This window comes from Sinohyriopsis cumingii, chromosome 1 (assembly GCF_028554795.1).
Source record: "Sinohyriopsis cumingii isolate HCF-2022 chromosome 1, ASM2855479v2, whole genome shotgun sequence".
Lineage (NCBI taxonomy): Eukaryota > Metazoa > Mollusca > Bivalvia > Unionida > Unionidae > Sinohyriopsis > Sinohyriopsis cumingii.
The window spans coordinates 120,242,195-120,267,796 of record NC_142961.1 but is presented as its reverse complement, the minus strand read 5'-3'; the positions used below and the strand labels follow the sequence as shown (position 1 = coordinate 120,267,796).

General features: G+C 36.1%; 1 pseudogene; it reads left to right on the top strand.

Annotated features, from left to right (window-relative positions):
• The first annotated feature begins 2,485 nt into the window (after positions 1-2,485).
• Positions 2,486-25,602, top strand: part of LOC149807744 (nitric oxide synthase, salivary gland-like) — a 63,069-nt pseudogene continuing 39,952 nt past the window's right edge.

The following is a 25,602-nucleotide window of genomic DNA, read 5'->3' as shown; positions in this document are numbered from 1 at the left end:
TCGTTTTTTCTTTCAGTATGAAACTTGCACGTGTTAGATGATGTGCTAGCTGGTTTCTTTAAAAAGTGTCTTAGGTCAAAAAGCAAAACAGGTCTCCATTGCGCTGATAGTTTTGTAGAATCTTGACCTTGACTATGTACAGATATTGCAAAACATTTGGTTGTTGACGATTAGAAATACATGAAATGTTTAGTTTACAGTGTTTTATTATGTTTTATTATGTGATATGTATATGTTCCAGTAGATATATAATCATTGCTATATAACATAGACAGAGCTCCGACAATCACTGTCATTTGACATTAATGTGTGGCCGATATTGGCTCTTATGCTATCATTTCCTTTATATTTTGATAGCATAATCTTAAATACTGTAGCAACTGTTGTATAAAGTATTCCATAAACGTATTGGTGAAAATACTTTTCCATCACTAATTATTAATCTACAATGCTGGATATTTCATAAGAATGTATGTCTTATGTCACAATCAAGGTATGCGTTCATCTGAGCAGAAATATCAAGTTAAATGTAACTCATACTTGACCCTTATATAGTTAAATAGTTTCCCTTTTTTGCATTGTCCACATGCGACAACCAAATAGATAGAATAGTAATATATTTTATACACGTAACAGTTAAAAAAATATGAAATTGCATGTTACATGTGGACTATGTCAATTGCTTGAAAAATAACTTCAAACATAATCTATATTGTATAGCCAAATGTGATTTCATGAACACGTATGACGCCATCTTAAAATAATTAAAAATATTAATTACGCTTTTAAGGTTTTCAAATACGATACATATCTTTTGCCTATGATTTCCTCGGATAAGGTAAATTTTTGAAAATTGTACAATGCTTGTGCCAACAATGGCCCGTATAAGGCTTTCTATTCTTGTCTGGATACATGTGTGTTGACCCAGAATTGTATAGGTGTTTTCCCCTTACCACATGTACAGGCCATCAACAAAGATTATTAACTGTAGATGATGGAGAGCTAGTGGTCTTTGTACGTGATCGATATAGGCAACAGACGAACAGTCGAAAGGGTATTATGACATAATTATACTTGATGAGGAACATGTTGTTCAGATGTAATAATTAGATTTTAGGACGTATTGCCAGATTGTGTAATAATGGATGCTGCGCTTTAATTGACCGATTTTATTTTGTCCTTTGGAGAGCTGGATAAATATGCCGTCACATATTAAAGGTAAGGATGATACAAACTATGATATTACTTTCGGGATATGCATTGTGCAGGATTTAAGGAAGTGCGTGCTAACAATAATATGACATGAGGTATTATACGTTTTTAAAGAAATTATTCTGTGGATGGATAATTGAACTAGTATTTCATTGTGCTCAAAATATCCATGCAAGTCGCCACCCTCACTTCTGAAGTGACTAAGCCAATAATGGTATTAAAATGTCACTGTATGCTTAATTATATTTGTTGGTTATAGTCCGTGAATTTTCTTATATTTGACTAAATAACTTATGTAACACTGATTGTTACTATTTTCAAGACGTTCGTTTCTGGATACGCTAACACTGCCACTGCAACTGTTGCTTTATATTGCACCTAACAAATAAGAGTATAATTGAAGACATTAAAATATAATTATATCTGATCATGTTAGTACCAATATAAAATCTCTTAGATCTTCACTTCATGAAATAAAATATAAATTTCTAATGCGTTTCTTCTGCGCTTGAAATCTTATTTGTCTTTAATGTTGTTTTATTGTGGTTTCATGTGTCATTGTGACTTCATAATTGGCATTTCAACACTAGAATTGAGAGAGAGATGAGAAATCTTCAAATGTTCTGTCCTGTTTAGCAGTAAAGTCGAATGTCTCTCCGGCTGCATAAGAACATACAAGAAGCTCGTTATATTTTCCAGCTGCTGTTACTTTACTTTTTGTCTGAAACAGCCTTGGCTACATTAAACAGATAACATGAAATAGGGTTGACACCTCCTCCTACGTATGTGTTGCTTTTGCTTCTTTTCTTGGGATTTAATTCGTTCAATACGGATAAGATGATCTACTACCCACAGTGTGTTGTAACCTTTTATGCAAAGTTTGGTAAACTTTCACTGATTTAGCAAGAGAGAGAGAGAGAGAGAGAGAGAGAGAGAGAGAGTTGTGTTTGTGTGTAGAACCTCCTTAATAGCAATATTGCCTTAGGGTCAATATAAATCTTTAAGTTTAGTATCCCGATCTTAGATATGTTGTTGTTAAACTTTAGGTACGATCCAATACCTACTCCAAAATCTGTCGCATTATAAACAAATAAGCTTTGGGGTAATTTTTATTTCAGACAATACCACACTCTTCCAAGAAAGGTTGTGCGAAACAATAACAGTATTCCTTAATTCGTAGTGCTACAGTGTCTAAACATATCACCATACATAAGAAAATTCAAATTACAATTCAGACATAGCTTGTTCCTGCGTTGCTCGTATGAGCGACATAATGGAAAAGAACACCTTATCCGCAGGTCTTATACAGGTAACACTTATCAAACAGCCGCTTGATGAACTGGGATTTTATTTACATAGCGACAAGAACAGCTCGATTCTCGTAATTTCTGGTCTTGTTAGGGGTGGCAGTGCGGAGCAAAGTGGTTTGGTGCAGATTGGGGATGTATTGGTCAAGGTGAATGACATCAGCCTTCAAGGCAAATCATTTGCAGAAGCAGCTATCGTTCTCAGATCAATCCCAGTCTCGTCCCAGGTCGTTCTGCTGCTTCGATGTCAAGATGGTTACACGGCTCATCTGGAAACGCGTTTTGGTGAAGATGGCAAACCAAAAACTGTGCGAATTACAAAGCCGATCAATCCGCCTGAAACGTTAATGTCAAGAATTAAGAGAACATTTTGTTCGTCAAATAAGGCACCAGGCACTAAGGAAGATAATGACGATACGATCGAAGCTAAATATGTCATTGGTCATAGTTCGAGGATCGAGGCACAGAAGAGGAATTTGCATCGCCATATCAATGATAACCTAGGGTATGTTGACGACAATGATGATGACAAAACCAAACTGTTAGAATTAGATGGCGAACATTTTCCAGATTTGCCAAAGGACAGAAGAGGATTATACACCTCTGCGAATACTCCCCAGAAGGCGGTGAAGTTGATAAATACGGCAAATGAAAGACCTGCATATATGGATACCCTGCATATGAAGGCATTAGAGGTATCCTTTCTCTCTTATTCTCCCTTTCTTTCTCTCATCCGTCTCTTTAACTCTTTTGTTTCAGTGTCACACATTTCGCTAGTGAATTATAATCAAACTAAATAATGGTCTATGAATTTCCACTCGGTGCAGATGCAGACTATGATGAAATGTTATGTGAGCATATTGTAATTTTACACTTCTGAACAGACTAACACAATGGGTGCAACATTAATATTCTCAATAAATATTTTGACAAATATATATCTGTATCTAAGTTCATATTATAATTATATTGCAAATTAATCATTTGTATGTTTATCTATGGACAGGCTGTTCTAGATTAAGTTCTTATCATTTAGGACATAGAACGGATGCAGTATTTTAAACAACAGTTTCTACTAAACGACAACCGATAATTTGTAACAGCCCTTTCCAAATACTCGGAAAATCTGTGAGATGCTTTGTACGAGCATGCATGTTAGCTAAAATCAGACTTTTCAATGATACAACTTGAGGGAAAATCTAAGGCAGCAATTGGAGTTGTATACTATTAAAAATTGCTATATTAAAATTCTTTTATGTAAATGAAATATGTTATATTTCAACATTTAGATATTGTTTTGGTGAATTAGAGTAATGTTTAATAGAGGGCGGTTTGAAATTCATATTGAGTTGTAATATGAACGAGTGGCACTATGACCGAATCACAAATATAACATACAGTTTTGTAACGAGTTAGTTCCCATTCCGGAGTCATAAATAGTTTAGTGTGTTTGTTTGACAAATGACGAATTTTGTGAACACCTTAAGATAACACTAACCCTGGCTGGGTTTCCCACTAAGCTGAATAGCAATCATTAGCTGCCAAAGAGAATTATCTAATTATAATTATTGTATGTCGTTAGAGAAAACAAAGGGTTAATGATTGATTCATTATAAATCGTTCGTCTAGTTATTATATTGTTCGCTGCAGAGAGTAGAAAATACGCCAGCATAAGAAGAGGTTAACACTGGTTAATACTGATAGTGATGTTCGGATTATTATGACTTCTATTCCATGTGCGCAATTTTTGACACAAAATGACATCCATTCGATGCCAGATCTAAAGATTCGAGTTTTGCGATGGAGAGATATCTAACAGTGATGATCGGACCACTTCTGAAATTATCGCTTTTTAAGAGCCAACTCACTCGAGAGTTCCATGAAAGTCAAAGATAAGAAAGAAATTATATGCTCACAATTGATTCCTGAAGTTGGCCGTAGGAAAACTTAATTATATCTTCTCAAGTTCGAATTAGGGAGATTATCAACGCAACTACTTATGCTGGTTTACAACCGTATTTTGAATATTCTGCAATTATCAGAAATTGAAATTAAACAGGGATAGCTGATCTGAATCAATGCTAAGTAGAATAGGTACAAGGAAATAAAAACACGAGCAAATTAAATAGTTGGATACTGCACCTCCGTTCAGTAGATGATATTTAAGTATAGGATACAAAATGTTTTCGCCGATTCTAAAGGGTAAACTTTGACGCATCAAATAGCCCCTTTCAGAACCAATACATAGAAAGTTATATTAAAATCGATATATGGATATGAGTTCGCTGATGCTCCGTTAAGCCCTATGCATATAAGTAGATATACATATTGCATCTAACTTTCAGGATATATGCTGCACGGCAGAACGGTGTATAGGGTCCATGATGATGGCTCCTTTAAACAGACCCCCAAGAACATCTCGACCCAAAAAGGAACTCATCTACCATGCAAAAGATTTTATAGATCAGTACTATGCTAGCTTTAAAAGGTAAGATAAAGTCCGACATTCCAAGCATAGATCCAACTTTAAAAGGTAAGATGAAGTCCGACATTCCAAGCATAGATCAGTACTATGCCAACTTTAAAAGGTAAGATGAAGTCCGACATTCCAAGCATATATTTTATAGATCAGTACTATGCCAGCTTTAAAAGGTAAGATGAAGTCCGACATTCCAAACATAGATCAGTACTATACCAAATTTAAAAGGTAAGATGAAGACCGACATTCCAAACATTGATCAGTACTATGCCAGCTTTAAAAGGTAAGATGAAGTCCGACATTCCAAACATAGATCAGTACTATGCCAACTTTAAAAGGTAAGATGAAGTCCGACATTCCAAACATAGATCAGTACTATGCCAACTTTAAAAGGTAAGATGAAGTCCGACATTCCAAGCATATATTTTATAGATCAGTACTATGCCAAATTTAAAAGGTAAGATGAAGTCCGACATTCCAAGCATAGATTTTATAGATCAGTACTATGTCAAATTTAAAAGGTAAGATGAAGTCCGACATTCCAAGCATAGAAAACTGATTAGTTTTAGTCAGAATCTGGCAGTTTCTCCAGTACGTTTTCTTTTCTTCTGAAAAAATATATTGGCGTTGACTCTCGACAACCTGGCAGATACAGAGCAGTCATAAACTTATATAACTAATTGACATTTTATTTTAAAAAGTCTGATAAATAGGACTTTAGCGTATAAATTTGTTAATAATAACGATACAATTAAATTGGTATCATTGCATGATAGCGAAGACGTATATGTATGCATGAATGAATGAATTTATGAATGAAGGTATGTATGTATGTATGGATGTATGTATGATTTAGATTTTTAACGTAGCTTTAACAATTTTTCAGTCATATCACTACGATGCCTGCAGTGTGGCAGTTTATAGTGATGTCTAGCACTAAAGGGATCATGACGAAGACATGTAGCTTGATGACCCACCTAGTCACATTATTCTGACACCAGGCCGACCAATCCTAACACTACCCTCTTAATGCTGAGCGCCTACGACGCAGCTGTTCGTACCATTTTTATAAGTCTTTGGTATGACTCGTCCGGGGTACGAACCCGCGACCTCCCGTATCCGAGGCGAACGCTCTAACCACTTAGACCACCGGAGCGGTTGTATGTATGTATGTATGGATGTATGTATGTGTGTGTGTGTGTGTGTGTGTATGTATGTATGTATGTATGTATGTATGTATGGATGGATGGATGGATGGATTTTAATATGTTTATATGTATATTGTATTCACATGTGTGCATAATTGTCTCTGAATATTCTAATGAATTTATATAATGAAAGTTGCTTATTCAAGCTGCTTGTTATTTTAATGTATGCAGCCGGTTTAACACCTGTAATGAGCTTTGTTTCTCATTATTCAATGGAAAATCAATCTTTAAATAAAGAATTGTGTATTGTCTGCGCATGTCGAAAACGAATCAAATACCTCGTCACAATTTTCAAAATCCAAAACTTCGTTTAGAACAAGAGGAGGGTCAATACATTATTCAGAAGAAGCTTTCAGACTAAGACTAAGAGTTGGTTTAAAAACAATTTTAACATATTTATTGGATATTTTATTCCAAGGAAATTGAAGCTATACGCCTTTCGCAGGAATACAACGAGAAGTCTATCAGGGATGGCTTTGCCTAATTTCAAGTCCATGACCGTGGGTTATGAGTCCTTCGTCACAAAATCAACTATAAACAACCATCAAGTTTTGATGACTTACAATTTAGACAGACGACCAACTGGAACGAAAACAAAACATAAAAAAACAAAAGAATCAAACAAGAACACAAGTAAAGGAAATAAAAATCAGAATAAATCTAATCCATTCATGCACGTTTTCGTTTTCTTTGCAGTGACTCTAAAATACTAACCATATAACGTTTCTGTGGAATAATATTTAGCCCGTGCTAGTGGGAAGTGCAAATGTTCGAATAATGTTTAATTTCTCTATATTTCATAAACTCAAATTATACATTGACGTGCTCCCTCGATCTCTTTTTTAGGAATCAATATCACATGCATATAATCCTTACGTCAAGGATTTTGTTAAATTATCGATTTACCTATATTTCGTAAACTCATTTATAGATATCCATAGTGCGACATACTTATTTGCCTGTTTGATTCTGGGTCTAAGTTGAATCAAGGAAAATTTGTGAAGCGGTTTTGGTTAAATATTCTCAGCTTATTCCTTCGATTGGTTGCTCGTATGTTTAGCCTTCGAGTCATGCTGACAACCCATAAAAAGTAACTTTAAGACCACATTCTACTCTTTGTTTGTTTCTATAGATTATATTTTTAAAACCTCTTGATGGAATATATTAATACTTTGGAAGGATTGTTATAAAGCTAAATGAATTCATTCCGTAACATGCTGGTTCAACATTATGACCTACAATCTAGAGAAATATTTTAGTATCAACATTTTATGTTGAACAATTATCGGATTAACTTGCCAAAGTTTTCTCTGCATAGGATTGACTTTAGTATAGGCATTACTTTTTAAAAGGGAGATCTTTTTTTTCCCATAACAGACAAGATAAAATTGCCCACGAAAAGCGCTGGGCTGATGTCCTCAATTCCATTGAAAACACGGGCACATACGATCTGACAGTAGATGAGCTAACGTTCGGAGCAAAGACTGCGTGGAGAAACGCACCCAGGTGTATCGGCCGGATTCAGTGGTCCAAACTTCAGGTATGTTGAAATTACATATGCCTAGCTACCATACACACCTGCATACATACACATATGCATGCAGACTTTCCTTATTACTCATAGAAAGATAATAGAGAAGAGACTTATAACCATACTTTTTCCGCTAAGTGTTTTCTGTAGCCGTGACCACTTAATTGTCCGCTAGCATGCCGAACGATTAGGAAAACACATGTACATTACACTATTTCGCATCAACTGTCATTTTCAATGGACAACGTACACATTAATACGTCCTCTATATATCAATGTTTGAATGTTTGCATATGCAGACGCTTGCATACGCCATTTATGTCTAAGGAAGGGTTTAACTCCAAAACTTTTATAACGCTACAATCTGAGTATCAAATGACGGAGAAAGTATGCTACTATGATTCAGCTGTCTTTTTGCATATGTTTAAAACTAATTAAGTTCAATGTATATGGAAAGAAGCAATTTCATCTACATAGAATGGATACCCTTCTCAGCTTGAAACTTGAAGGTTAACACGGAAACGGAAGGAAAACAAATATGTTAAACGTGAACAAAAGACGTCTGGAATACGCAGGTGCGATCATTTTTGTTAATCAATATGAATCCGTTCTTACAAAGCAGGTCACTATTACATAATTTTCTGAACTAATGTTCTTTCCTAAGTTCCATGTCTAGCACTTCCGCACTTAAGCACCTTTTCTGAAATCACTAAAATCTGCTGACAATGTTAAAGCCAGTTAATTAGATAAATATACAACTCAGATTATTTTGTTGTTTTACTGTTATTTTCTGGTTTGCTGGAACATATATCTTCTAAATTGGTAATGCTTAAATGATGTGTATAATGAAGCACAGTTCATAGATAAGAGTAAAACCATAGCAAGCAAATATTTCACATGTAATCCATATAAAGGCTACCGCGTATATACGTATATAGAACACCATTTAGTGCTCGTTTCTGCATTCACTTTTATATTTCGCATATATATATATATATATGACGCTTGTCCACTAAGGGTAAAAATGTTGCGGTCCTTGTAGCGTCCTCTGTGACATCTTTTCTTTGTCCGTCGAGTGTATTCCATAGATATATTTCAAAATGTAAACATATCTGACCAAGAAACATATTTTCGACTTTTTTAGTTGTTCGATGCTCGTCATGTAACCACTGCGAGAGGAATGTTCGAGGCTATTTGCAATCACATCAAATATGGAACGAACGATGGAAATATTAGGTATGCTTATACATTCCTGATATTTACCATCTGTCCTTCATCTGACAGTGTGACTTCAATGTACAGTGCTACGATGAACGATGAACAATTTTGATAATATTACACAACATTGATAGAGTATGTATCTTGATATGCAAGGTAACAGTGTATGCAGAAACATGTATCATCATAACTCTTTCAATTACACACGTGACTGTACACACCATATCATAAATAGCTGATAATAATATGAAAACTGATATACAAAATTCGCATTTTAAGTTCATATGGATCCTGTTATTGTATTTACTTTAAGAGATTTCTAAATTAGTAACATCAACACTCCCCAGCCTATCTGCATAGTTCATATTATGTACTAATGTCATTTCCTATGTATATTTTCACTGACACTGTCATGATTAGTATGTTCCTGACACAAGTATGATACATTGAAAGGCTATGCCCTCAATGACTTCCACATCTGTTCACATGGCTTCCTCAACCCCAATTTAATGTCGACGACAATCTCGAACTTGTTTATTTACGTTTGACCCATCAATAATCAAAATAGTTAGCTACTCTTTCGGAGCACCTGAACCAACCTGACCAAGATGGAGGTATTGTGCCAAATTGTCTTCTTGCCGATGCCGCATCAACAATCAGACAGGTACTGGGATGGTCACGTGTAAGGAGTGAAACACTGTGTGGTGCTAGCACATTTCATTGTACTGCTTGCTCTGTAATGGTACAACTATGTGCTACAAAATCTAAAATAACCTCATCATAACCATTTTATGTTCCCCAGGCGTTCCTAAAATCGCTGCGAGACGAATCAGATATCTGATCAAATCATATAAAGGCATGAAAAACGGATAATGTCATGCATTTGTCATAGACTTGAGTAAATCGCTTCTAAATGCCATCCACAATATGCTTAAAGTGTGCTTTCGTAAGATGGCGTGAGCTGGAACACTAAAATCTGCGTCCATTGCATAGAATATGACTCTTATGAATCCATTTTTGAACACACCATACAACTGCAGACAACAAATACCGCCTTAAATCTGTTTCTTCGTGTACGTGATGAAACATACCAAAATATATCTATGTTAGGTACTTAGCCAAGAAGCCGAGGAGGCCTGTTTTGTTCTCGTATTCTTTGAGGAATGCATCCCAGATGCACTGTAGATTAATGTTGCGGTGGGCATCACTCTCTCGCCGGCTTTGGTTTGTAGCAAGTAAGATATCTGGAAAACAATCATCGCAAACAATGTCAATTATATTTATAGTTTGCGATTCTGATTTATAATATTTCAAAATTGCATCTCTCTGTTTTAACTAGGGATGAAAATGTCAGTCATATATCCAATATTGCTTATGTTTCAAGACAATGAGGTAGCTGACTTTAAGGATTTAACAAACAACGCATGATTGGATATCGGCTGGTCTAACGATCATAATCTTTACTTTGTGCACATATTTTGGAAAGCTATGTGGTTGTTTTACTAAGCTATATGTTTTAGCAACACTTTCATAAACGGTTTAAAATGTGGTTGAAAAACCAGATATATTCATGGCAAAATTGTTCAATGCACAATACAATACAAACGACACTTCGTATATCATGCGCTGAAACATATATTAATGAATCTGAGATTCTGATTAGCATTTGATTATTTATCTTAAAAAACCCAATATAAATGACAGCAACAGCAATTCAGGAACCATTCTAAGAATATTTACCAAACGTATTAGTAATGGTCTTTGAATCGCATACCATTAATACTGTCATACTATATTATATTGGTGTATTTATATATCTTAGAAACAAGAGTCGCTTACTTTCTCCATGCTTTTTTATTTCTTTTCTTTGAACAACCTATGCTGAGCATCGTATGATAGTAAATTTGTAAAATGTCATGATCGATCGGTGTAATGTACAAACGCGTTCTATTAAAATTGTCCACACGAATATTTTAAAAGCTTAATGTTTAAAGATACAGTGTAGTATCAAACTGAATCTCAACTCAAACGAGGTGAAACGAAGAAAAGGTTTAGTAGGATTCTGATAAATCAGAATCAGTGTCGTAAAATAATTTTGTTAGGAGTAAATTCTTCGGCTTACAGGCTGAATTTGATTGTACGAAGAATTGCATTTTTACAGATCCGCCATAACAATATTTCCACATCGGATCAGTGGAAGACGCAACTTTCGTGTATGGAACTCACAGCTGTTTTCGTATGCCGGTTACAAACAATCGGATGGAACGGTGATCGGAGACCCATTCCACGTTGAATTTACTGAGGTAAAATGACGTCGTGTTGTGTCAAAGACTATATGCATCTTTTTAAGTGCCACGCCTACACAAACATTCATATTTGGTTGGCTGCAATTTGCTCAGGATTACGAAGGTAGTTGTTCATGGCAGGGTATATCACACGATCTATAAGTATGCATCTAGGCGAGAAGCTATGTCTTGATGGGATGTCACCTTTAACTATTGACCACGTGACTTGTACACTAAATTAATGAAAAATATTACATATTATTACTCATATAATCATGAAACTTGGTGTGGAGTTGGGTTCGGGTTAAGTCGTACATCTTGATAAGTACTAAACATCGTTTAAAGAAAGGTGTATGTGACGTTGCTTCATACATGCATTTGTTGAAATATTGCGTTTAAAAATCATATTTCGTCCGATGTTCATCCTTCAATAAAGACACTTTATTGAATGCATCTTTGTTAATAGAAGGTCATTTTGACCTACATTTGACGCTTCACTATATTCTGTTAAGACATTTTAGTAAGCTCATAACCACATAGTTTTGTCCATGCTATATGCATTCTATCCAGCACAGTGGTCCCTTTGTAGGGCAGTGCGGTTTCATATAGTAATGACCATGTTTAGTCATTAAAAAGTTCCATATAAATGATTACGTATCAACATGGTAACTTTTTATTGTGCAAGTGGCTGTGTAGTTATAAGAAGAGTTGATTGAGTGTATTTCGTGTTAGGTCTCATGCTTGCAGTTGTGGTCATTTTGGTTGTAACACCAAGGTTACCCCAAACATTGTATTTCCAGCCAATAAAAATCATTATAAAATACCTCCTGAAGTATAGTTTATCACCCGTCATTTTGAAAAAGAAATATCTGAGGCTTGTATCATCTCATTATAGTTTCTTTGCATTGGCAATTTAGGACAGAATGCTCTTTTTTGTTGTTTTCTGCCCTTTGTGCCTTGCTGCACGTGGAACGATTTCTCAGGTCAATACCACATTTGCATGATTTCGCTTTGTAATGTTTTTAAATTCACTTCTTAAATGATAATTAATATTTGCTGTGACAGATGAAGTATACTAAAAGCTTCTTAATGTGTGCTCGGCAGTCTTTAAATAAACACTGCACGTGACTCTAAATGACATAACCGAACCAAATTGATGTAAAATCATAGACATAAATTTCTTAAAACTTTGTTATCTACTAATTGAGAAATTTGATTAAAGGAAAGTTAACTTTTAAAGTGTAATTTGTTATTATATCAAAACATGTGATTTTATGAGATTTTAATTTTATATTATCAATATACTTGATTAGTTTTAACATATAATGCACAGGTTTCCTCACTATGCCATTTGTTGTTTTGCACAGGTCTGCCAGAAACTGGGCTGGAAAGGAAAGAATGGACGATTTGATATCCTCCCACTGGTCCTACAAGCCAATGAGCATGATCCAGAATTCTTTGACATCCCACCTGAATTGGTTCTGGAAGTTGAACTGAAGCATCCCAAGTAAAGCTCTCTTGAATCTGATTAAAATAGTACACATTTAACCATCGTTTATTATTAAAAAAAAAACGGCAAAGAGAGGCTACTGACCGTAAAGATCCCACTTTCCAACTATATTAATGGTTAATTTTGAACAGGATTGGCATTGTCGTCATTCATCGTCTTCAAACAATTGATTTTGGGTGTGCAATGAGTTTGACAACAAGGAAGAATTGCAGTGTTTCATAGGTGCATGGATAATCTTATATGAGTATCAAATTTAGTCCAGTATGATTATGCAGCATTACTTAATCTAAAACCTGTTTTCGTCTTTACTGAAATATTGTGAACTAGAGCGTTCTATTATAATTAGTCTCGATGCGGCCACACATTCTATTTTCGACATCATCAGTTCACATTTGTATGTGTGATTCACTAATATAATGCAAAATGAAACGTTGTGTCAGCCAATCAGACCGTCATGTTATGAAATCTTAACGTTGTGTCAGCTAATCAGACCGTCATGTTGTGAAATATTAACGTTGTGTCAGCCAATCAGACCGTCATGTTATGAAATCTTAACGTTGTGTCAGCTAATCAGACCGTCATGTTGTGAAATATTAACGTTATTGCGGGTCCTTTGAATGCATTTTCACAAAGGTACAGACGAGGATTGTTTGCTCGCAGCTTTTTTTAAAACAAAGAACTAAGTATTGGAATGTTTGATTTGAGTCATGCAATGGGTATGGCGGTAGTAAGTTGGAATGCGACCGTTCGTTAGACGATTTAAAAAGTGGAAGGAGCTATATAATATATCAATATAGATTTTTAACCTTCTAATGTTGTCGTCCTTGTTTATACTCAAAAGTAAAACGATTTCTTAGCTTGCACCAAAATCATAGGAAAGAAAACAACGTGTTTTATGTCACAGATTTCCATGGTTTACCGACCTCGGCCTAAAATGGTATTCGCTGCCAGCAGTATCTAATATGATGTTCGACTGCGGTGGTCTGGAGTTCACAGCCGCCCCCTTTAATGGCTGGTACATGTCCACAGAAGTAGGGGCCCGGGACCTATGTGACCCTAATCGCTACAACATCCTGGAGGTGAGTCTAATCTTTGGGCCAGTACAAATTATTGAGCCATTATAATCGTTTTACTAAGAATTGTCAGAAACACTACCATGTTATATAGCTCATACAATATAATTTGTAGTTTTGTCGAAAGTGCTTTCACTAATAATATGAATTCTTAAGCTTATGATATTTGGACGAATATTAATTTCACCTATCATCCACACAACATATCATGATGAATAGTAAATTTTGATAAAGCTAGCAAACATACATTTTATTCCAGACAGTTGCTCAGAAGATGCAGCTAGACACAAGGAAGAATTCCAGCCTGTGGAAAGACATAGCCTTGGTGGAAATAAATGTTGCTGTGCTGTATAGTTATCAGGTTTATATACTTTTATCTTCTTTAAGATGCATGGTGATCACTCTGGCAGGATTTTCCCCCAAAACTGCAAAATTGTGGCGGAAATTAAATGTATGTAGATATGTCAGAGGTCAGAGAATGTGGACACCATTAATAACGTTTTATGTTTCGCTGCAACCTTGCACGTTTTCCGCCGTAGTTGTTCTTATGATTATTTTAATTTTAAGCAAAGCACCTATATCTAAACAAATGTGTATACAGGATATTACAAAGGTCAACCACTGCCGAAAATCAATATGCAGGGTGTCTTATTCGATAGAAATCTATTTTCATAGTCGAATCCTTTTTCCGATATTTACCATAGTTAGTATTTTCACTATGTAAATGATAGTCTCAATCAATATTTGTTTTCAATAGTACCGTATATTTTCAGTGCTCTCATATAGATTCCATTAGAGATAATAGCATACTTGTACTATGATAGCTGACGTATTGTACAGGTAGGTTATTATTGGTTAAATCAAGCACTGTTATAGGTTCGTTCCTCTTCAAACACTATATCCCACCATATATTAGCACGAAAGACTGTCATCTTATTAGGTAAATCATCTTTAACCTATTAGCAGTAAATATAGTACGCATAATGTAGTGAATCTATGACAGTTTTACTTGGTCCGTTTTAATAAAGGTTGCACATATTGTTTGAAGACTAAAATATATTCAGGCAGCATCAATAACCATGCGAACAATTTTTGTCGGACAAAATGACATATTGTCGTTACTTTGTTAAATACAACAACGTTGATTAGTTTTGGTTCGTTTTCTGAGTTCAAAACTCCATTATGTGCATCATTCATAGCAGTGGAAAGTCTATTTATTATGCAGGCGAAAGGTGTGACCATTATGGATCACCATACCGCCGCCGAGTCCTTCATGAGCCACTTAGAAAACGAGCAGCGCCTGCGTGGTGGATGTCCATCAGACTGGGTCTGGATAGTTCCTCCCATGAGTGGCAGCCTAACGCCTGTCTTCCGTCAGGAGATGCTAAATTACAAGCTCAAACCATCATATGAGTATCAGGTACAATAATATAATGCAAAAAATAGATTAAGAGTGCATTTCTTCACATTACGTTAACATATCGTTGCGACGATAGATTAAATACACATTATGTTATACTGTGCCAACAGATCTTCCATTTCACACGTGAACGCCATTAACGTACACTAATTACTGCGCCTGTGTGCAAATATAATCTCAAAATTGTATTCATCAAACATGAAATGTACGACATTTATTGCACAAAAATAAATATGAGACAGGTTATAGACTTTATTAAAACATTTATATTTTTTTATTTATTTAAATAAAATGTGGGTTTGTAATTTTGTTTTCACCTTCCCTTGAAATCGCACAATTCTCAAGTTGATACTCAGCTTGTAGTTTGCATTCATTCAATAGTAAGAAGCTTTACTTTTGAATCATCATGCCTGTATGGTATATAATGAATTTCATGCACGAAATTGAACTCAGATTGTTTATGATATCCGGTCACGAATCTATTTCCTACATACCACCTTTTTATGTAATGCTTTATTCACAAACATCAAGTGTCTAAGCTTTGTGTTTGCTGTTAACTCTAAAAATACAGGCAGACCAAAGTTTTTCGTAGGTATAAACATATTCATTTACGTATATTGCTTATTTTTCCCCTCTAGAACCTTTACCTTGACAGATGGGAGTCTTACACTCTAAAACGTACCCTACACAGTGTTTACCTGAGAAAGTACACACACACACACACACACACACACACATACACAGAGATATATATATATATATATATATATATATATATATATATATATATATATATATATATATATATATATATATATATATATATATATATATATAAAGAGAAAGAGTGAACAATAGAAATGTAGGTGTTTGTTCTTTTTATCACCATCCTCGATAGTCATGTGGAACTTCCCAAAACATTGTATACAGAAGGGTGGTTCAAAGGAATAATTGACCTCCTACTTACAATACGCTCTTTGCATCCCGCTTTAATGCGGCTTTCGGTAGTATTAATAAACATACCTGTCCCATAGACCTTTGATTTAAAAAGTTTAACTAAATATTCTGAAGTCTTTATTGAATTACTAACTTAAGGCATCTGAATGAAACCATGCGATCCTTAGGACAACCATATTTATTATTCTTGTAATTGACCAATACAAGCATGAAAGTATATTCATAATGAAAAACAATAGTCCTTGAGAAACTTAATATAAATATAAAATGCCAGTTTCGTTTTCCTGATTCTGACAGGTAATATGTCAGACTGCAACCTCTCTCTCTCTCCCAAGACATGTCATTGATAATTGCTATATCGATAAAAGCTGGAGTAGTATTTACATAAAGCATAGCTAATATAGCAAAATATATTTCGTCGAGACTACATACCCAATCATTATACCTTAGGAGAACTGCTACTACTTTGCAAGTCCAGCCCTCCCAGACACTACTGTTAGCTAATAGGGAGCTAACAGTAGTCTGCCAATCTATGTGGCGGTCGGGAAGAGTGATTTCACGACAATTATAAACAACGACATATTATTGTCAACAGCAAGAGATGAACAAAAATAAACCACTTAAAACTGTGACACACAATTTTTTACAGACATCAGTTAGATGTTATAAATGATTGAAACACAAATCACAATAGCGCTTTGGCCATAGATGATAACTCATTATAAAATGCGAGCGACTCGCAAGAGGGCATACAAGTCTTTATTCCATTTAATCACTGGTTACATGAGCTACTTGAAAATCACTGTGCAATTCGAGATCACCATAATTAATTATAGGAGGAGAGTAGCCAAGTTTTCTCTTTAAAAAAAATACTATAGACATTGACATACATCCACTAGGTTAAGACGGATATTTAAATTCACTTGCAATAAGTTTACATTATTAGTCTTCAGAAGTTTAAATTCATGTTGGCATTGCTTGCTAGGTGAATGTATATGGGCTTTCACACACAAATTCAAATATTTGGAACTGCCCATATACACACGAATACTTTCTTTGCAGAACGCTCCCTGGAAAACACACGTCTGGAAGAAGGACAAGGATGCAACAAACAGTGTTGACAAGCCGAAACGTAAGATTGGATTCCGACAATTAGGCCAGTAAGTAAATCCAGAATTAAACACAAAATATGTTCACTATGCTACATTTCGTTGACTTGATCCTGTCCAATTTACCTAACTGACATCGTCCATGTGTACATGTCATAAAATAGCTTATGTTTCTCTCCTTACACCACTATTTTCTTTGTTCACACTGTCATAAAGAGTCAATATGAACAATGTTCTTCTGCGTACCAGGGCCCAGCTACTTGAAACAAATTGATTATGTATCTTAAATACAATGAATTTGTGAGGTCATTCATAACTGCTCTTAAATTAACATATTTAGACTACATTAATATATTTAAAGACTTAATAAACTTTACTTCATTAATGATTGTAAGCATTTTTATGTTTTGTACTTTCATAGTGTTTGCTTTTGTAATCTTATCGTTTTATATATTTTGTGTTATCCGTTTAGTAAAGCACTTAGAGCTCTAAATATTAGGCGCTGATAGTAAGTCCGCATTCATTGGATTACTAAAGAGGTAGATACAAACTGTGATAGAGCATCCATTTAATATCTAAAGAACATTCGAAAGTATTTCATATACATAAATAGTATATTTCTAGTTGGACTTAAAAGAAACTGCATTAATTTGAGGTTATCAGTGATTCTATATGTAGCATTTTATTATACACTTTATGTTTCTTCTTGAAATACGTAACCCAATCATGATACCTTAGAAGCACTAGAACTACCTCACCAATTCAGCCCTCCCTGACATTACCTTTAGCTAAGGAGAGAAAAAGATTGTCCGCTGATGTTTTGGGGGTCGGGAAGAGTGATCTTTTCTTAGGTATAAGACTTGGTGGGTAATCGCCTCATAACATCTCTTGCAGCACCTACGTTGTACGTATGTACGTATCTATACGGTGCCTCTGGTCCCTTTCATTTTAATGTTGTGTGTGTCTAATGTAAACACTTGTGTACACATCTGTATTACTTAGCCCTAGTCGGACAAGTACATATCGACTCTCTATACACGGTTGACTCAGTCGCGTAATGCTCACGCATGTTTCTATAGGCGACACATGATTTATGTTTATCTGCATAAGCATTCCATCATATTGAAAGAGCTCTTAGTCAATCGCACGGTTAGCCTACAAAACTTCACAAAATAGGTTAGGGCTACAATATGTTTATGACAGCATGTTTTCATGCCCATAAGAAACTCCATATATGTATACTTCCGTCATTTCTGGAAAATACAGGTGAGTTTGCTTTACCAATGTATCCTGAACATTGGAATGACATACGTCAAAGGCTTTACCTATACGTACCGCCCGTGACCTTCCCTACAGGTCGAAGTATAGTCCAGATCGTTTTCTACCAATATTTTCCCTGGCACCGTCATTTGATTAAGTTTTGCGTCCACACTTTATTAAAAGATAACACGTGAGGCTCACAAGGTTAAACTTCTCTTCCTTACATGTGGTATAGCTACTATGTCTTACCTGCATCCTTGATCGCTTTATTAGACTTCATTTTCTGGTTTAGCTTTTCAAGATTCAGCTCCGAACCGACGTTGCGTTTTAACAAGCAGGTGCAGGACTACCGTTTTATACGTTTTTCTTTATTTGTCTTACATGCTAAAACTGCATGCTGACATTTCCTCTGTATGAGAATTTCTGGCATACAAAGCAGATAAATCAATTTATCCTTCAGCCACTAAGCTGACATTGACACGCTCTGAAAAACAGCTCCGGTACCAAAGGCACCAGCACGGGACTCTGCATTTTGGCAGTTCTCTTTACCTTTCCTACTCGGAGTTTGACATTTTCCTATTGCGCAACAGCAAGGGACAGCTGACAAGGCTTCGAGGACTTTCCTGCTAATCGCCTAGATCATTGTATAACAATTCAGAGAGCTCCCATTGGGGCTTTACATCAGCTCCTGGGTCCTTCTGCGTTACCAGTCATGAATTCTCGTCATAAAGGCGACAAATTCCGACCTGGTACCATCACAACAATTTGTCCACGTAGATATTGAGTTCAATAAACAGGCAACATATTTAGTCTCTCTCAGGGTCTGGTATTGAATTCCAAACCATGGTAGCATCTTTAATTTTGAGGAAGTCTATTTGCGCGGGAATTCCTTTGCCTACTAGGCTTGATACAATTCGACACGGACGCATTGTCCTAGGTCGCCTTCCTATGCTCCCATTACAAAAGTGATTCTTCTGCCAGAATGAAGGCCTAACGTTTGCCCACTGGACCATCCTCTATTCATCTGTACATGACTGAGGCACCGACAGTGGAATTTGGGAAACCTAAATTGGCTCATGGCGGGTATACGTCCACAAGTACAACTGCCCGTTATTACCGTCTGTACAGATACCTAGGATCCAAGCTACTACCATCCAATCTGGAAGCAAGCCATGCATCCACTCTCCGTGGAGAGTCTGTGAAAATCTTTCACTAGTGGTATGAATATTTGCTTGTCAAGAGAGTTCTCATTCTCTCCAACATCTCTAGAGTGTTGAGTTAAACAACAAGAAGGAGCCAATTCAAATAGTGCGGACTTAATTCAAACAAAAAGGAGGAACTAGATCCCAAGATCTTGAAGTCCTGGTGTGGGAGTTTCTAAAGTAATGTTGTCAAAAACAAATCCACGTACACGTTTGTCATATCCAACTACTCCTAACGTACTAACCGAATATTTGTCTTCGAACAACCAAATAAAACAAAAGGAATGGTCTCCCGGACTCGAAACCTGGGTAGTTGACACTTTATCAATAGATTTGAATCGCCTGGACGCATACGTATACCTGCAACACCTATGATTCCAAATGTGATACAGAAGGCAAGCAAATCAGAGTGTCGCATAATCCCCATTGCAAAACTCGAACGACAGAACCGGTTAATCAATGACAACTTTATCAATCTCTCAACGGGAACTCCTCAGAAAATTCGGCCTTTCACGAACGCAGTTGTTTCATTCCTATTCAGAGCTACGGAACCTGTACGTCTGGATTACATTGAACAGGCATTCAGAAACATTAATCATTCTCAAAACCAGTCGTAGATACAATCATTCTAGTAAGAAGGCCCTAGACTCTGAAAGAATACGAAGGCACATGGTACCTTTTCACTCAGTGATGGAGAAACTAGCACAGGCATCTATACCGTAAATTGCTAACATACTCTTGCTTTTCTAAGAAGATTAACACCGACAATGATAAATGGTACCGCTCTGAAATCGCTGACTCCTTTCTTCATCACGGACGAGAATATATCGGACTAAATAAAGACGTATCCGACCTACTCGCCAACTTTGAGTATACACGGCCGAAAACATTAAACATATGCCCAAGTAGAACATATCTTGGTTATTAACCTGACTGAACAAGACACATTTTAAACCAGTTTCAAGGGAATCTATGGCACACCTGTCCTACAAGACTTGCTTCTGAAAGAATACGAAGGCACATGGTACGTTTTCACTCAGCAATGCAAAAATGAACAGAAATATGTACCGCAAATAGCAGCTTACACTGACTCTTCGAAAGTTAACACAGTGTACGATGAAAGGTTATAGCTCTGCTAATGCTAACTCATTTGGACATCACCAAATAGCACGATAACGACCAAAATAAAGACTTATCCGAATTACTCGCCAACTTTGGGTATACATTGCCAAAATTATCAACCCTGTGCCCAAGTGGAAACTAACTATTGTGTTGAGCTGGCTGAAGAAGACACCTTTTGAAACAATTTCAGTGGCATCTCAGATACACCTTTTCTACAAGACCTGCTTCCTCATAGTGTTAGTGACATACTTACCCTATCAGCAGATCCGTATTACACGCAGTTCGGACAAGACGGTTCAGCCTTACTCATGACGGCATACTCTTCTATCGTCATGGTCCACCTGCCTTCCACGGATAACCAGACTTTGGTCATGATACATGTGCCTCGCCTAGAAACATTAGTTTTGGCTGTGTAGTGCACCGTAATACAACAGAGCCGTTGCGTTGAAGGAGATCATTCCTCTTACTACCTCTAAAGGCATTACAGTATGATATATCAAGACAGACTGTCTCGTCCTGTATTAAGTGGGTAACCCCGGATCAAATGAACTTATTTCGTCTCCCAATGGTAGATGAGTTGCTACCAGCCGTACATTAGATTGGAACTGTTCGTTAACTGACATCATTCCAGCTGTGGGTTGGAGATTGGGGTTCACATTCTCTAGCTTTCATCTCCGATATATCTCATCCAAGAGGGCTCAGTGCGATCTGGTAGGCCATATATCCGCAGCTCAGCAGGTTACCCTTTGAGGTCCATAAACAATTTCTGAAGACGCGGATTCTCGACTTCCGCTGGAGATACCGATTGGTGGATTGTTCCCTGTATTAAGCCGCTCCCATACAGATGGTGTCCCCTCCAGCCGAGTTCTCTAGAATCTATGTCATATATTATAGATTGATGGTATTCACCTAAGGTATTATGACTGGGTAAGTATTTAAAGAAGAAACCAATTTTTCCTAGAAAAATATGTTTCTTCGAGAATATTTACCCAATCATTATATATATACCTTCCCAACCTAAGCGCAGTTACATTAATAGAAGGCTTTTTCATCCGCTACAGTAGGAACCGAATAGTTCTTAGAATATGCAGCCATGTCTTATACCAAATGGGAGGTCACTCTTCCCGACCACCACATAGATTGGCAGACAACTGTTAGCTCCTTATTAGCTAACAGCAGTGTACGGGAGGGCTGGACATGCAAAGTAGTAGCAGTTCTCCGAAGGTATAATGACTGGGTAAGTAGTCTCGACGAAATATATTTTACTAGGAAACATTGGTTTTCATTCACAGTGCGGTGAAATTATCTGTTCATTTTATGGGAAATGCTCTTGCGAGAAGAGTAAAATGCACCATTCTGTATGCCACGGAGACCGGAAAGTCAGAAGGATTTGCTAGGACACTCTGCCAGATTTTCAAGCATGCATTCAATGCAAAGGTCTGAATATTTTCTGAAATCACACACCATTTATTTAGCTAGCGTTATATGCAACATAATGTGCCATACACCAATGTAACCTAACACTAACCAACATAATATAGCTTCAGATTCTTGCTTCAGTTCCTTCGTTATCAGACATAAAATAAATAAATAAATATCTCTGAATATACATTTTTATTGACTGAAAATAGCCCATGGCATATGATATATCAGTGAACTTCCTCAATTCAGTGTTTATAATGAATACCAGTGTAAGGCCCTATGGGAGCACTTACTGTCGATATGGCTGCATTCAATCTGACATGACAAACAGGAAATTCAAAGAAAAAAGTTAAGTTCCCATTACCTGTTAGAAGCGTGCAGTTTCATCGATATTTGTGTTATACTTCCGAACAGCTTCATACAGTACACATGTTGAATGAATCCAGCCTTATACTTAGCTTCGTTGGACCCATATTCTCAACGTTTATATTCTGTCTTGCTAAAGTTACACTGATGCTGAAAGTAGGACCAACCTAATTAAAACGAATACGTCAATGTTTTGCTGACATTTGAATACCTAACCAGCCTCTCCTTTATGAAAATCATTGTGATTCATGTAGTTTTTAACAGGCCTAAACATACAGTTATACTAATATTAGGAAATATTAGTTAACTGAATGAGTGAAGGATCGTATATAATTTAATTCACCCATCCATATTGTCTTTCGCAAGATGACACCCGGGTAACATAGGCTCCTGACTGTTTCTTTGATACTGAAATTTTCGTACCTTATCAAAGGTTTGTAACAGAGTGCGAGACAACATTCCGTATAATAAATGCATTATATTGTGCATACTGTTTAAAATAATATTATTGCCTAAAAGTGCAGTGTTTGACTTGTTTAGTATCTGAAGGGGGATAAAGCGATTTCTTTATACTGTTTATGTGCCTTACGTGATGTTGATTTCCCTGCAGGTGCTATCGATGGATGAATATGACTATGTTGATCTTGAACACGAATCACTTTTACTGATCGTGACCAGCACATTTGGAAATGGAGATCCACCTGAAAATGGACAGGTAAGCATAGATAAACACTCATGCTTTGTGAGCATAAGTCAAATACGTATACATATTTTGGAGTGATTCAATGTAAAAGCTAGTTTCTAAGTTATGTGAGAAATGAATCAAATTTACATTTCAACGTTGTGCAATGTAAAAATATATGTGACGGTATTTTTAAAATTGATCCGTATCTACTGAAAAGAAACGTCGTTATATTTACGCTAAAATGCGCATCTCTATTTGTTTTAATGTTCCTTATATTTCATTGTTCATTGTCAAATTATATAGTACCATCGTTTTCAATCATATCTAGATTTATACTTACTTTTATTAACGACAGGATTGTTAAAAGTCATAAGCCAACGTATTAGCCGACCACAAAATACAAGTCAACCGACTTTATTGTTATTTTTGTTCAAGATATTTATTACTTTTCTTATACAGGTATTTGCAAAGACTTTACTTGAAATGAAACATCCAGAGCGCCAGCACAAGTACGTATTGAAGAGAAACAATAATACATGTTCACAATTTATAACCAAAGTAGCAATGGTTTGGTGGAATATACTGGCGCATATGTGTTCTTCAACTGTCACGCTTTCATTTCATCTCATGAATCATTAAATTATTGTTTGGAAACCTGTGACAAAGCGGAAGCAACATATCCAGCAAAAAAACCCCAAAAAACAAAAAAAAAAAAACAAACAAAAAACCCAAAACAACCCCCCCCAAAAAAAAAAACCAACAAGGAGGCTGTCAGAGATGAATTGTAAATTTCCAATTTCTGTTGCTCACGTATCTCCGAATAACCCTGCTAAACAGGTTTTAAACATCGTTATACAATTTGGTACAGAATATCAAACAAGACAATCACTTTTGTCCCACTCTAAATGTGGCTGTGTCCGATTACTACTTTTGAAATTTTGTGTCTGTCAGTTATACTTGTCTCTAGTTAATATCTCCTTGAGTATTCTGGATATGTTCAAAAAACCTGGCAAGCCTTTGTACCATTGCAAGAGGTTGTGTCCTATATGAGATTTTGTATTGTAGTTTTACTACTTTTAGAAAAATCATGTCATATTTGAACGTTGAATTGATAATTAACATTCACGTAATCGTTTGGGTTGTGATGGTGAAATTTAGTACATTCCTGTATTTATACTAGATGGCATATCTTATAAAACAAAAGTCTTTGTATAACTTGCATTTGAAGAGTCCTATCCAGATGTGTGTATGTATGTATGTATGTATGCGTGCGTGCGTGCGTGCGTGTGTGTTTGTGTGCGTGCATGTATGTATGTATGCATGCATGTATGCATGTATGTAGGTATGCATGCATGTATGTATGTATGTATCTATCTATCTATGTGTGTGTACGTGCGTAAGTGCTATGAATGTATGTATATATGTGTATTTATGTATGTATGGATGGATAGATAGATGGATGGATGCACGTACGTACTTATGTTTATTCACAGCAAAACAGGACTGAATTGAACGAAAAGAAATTTAATACATGCATTGTAAGAAATATAAGACACATGAGTACATCCATTCAGTCTCTCTCTCTCTCTCTTTCTCTCACTGCATGTCTTTCAAACATGCCACTATCCATTATTACCAATATTCAGCAGCAAACTCATAACTAAAACAACATCAATAGTTACTTAAAATATTTAAAACCATTTGGCTGTCTCCGTGGGGACTACTTATGGGATATAATCTGAATATAAAAGACTGATTCCCAATCGGTGCTAGGCTGATCCCAGGACTACAGAGTATTCTGTACTGATCCCAGGTCAAGTAGAAGTGGTGCTAGACTGATCTCAGCTCAATGTAACAGACCGATTCCCAAATGTGCTAGAATGATCACAGGAGTACAATGTATTCAAGACTAATCCCAGCTCAAGTAGAATTGGTGCCATGCTGATTCCCGCATTTGAGTGCATTCTGGGCTGATCCAATCTTCAAATAAATCTAGGCTAGGCTGATCACAGCATTATTGTGTAATCTGGGCTGATTTCATGTAAAATATGTGCTTGGCTGATCCCCGGATTCGAGTATATTCCTTGTTGATCCAATCTTCAAATAAATCTAGGCTGGGCTGATTCCAGATTATTATCTGATCCCAGCATTAAAGTATAAGCTGGACTAATCCCGGATTCCGAAGAATGTGATAGGATGATCCCACCTCAAGTAAAATATGTGCCAGGCTGATCCC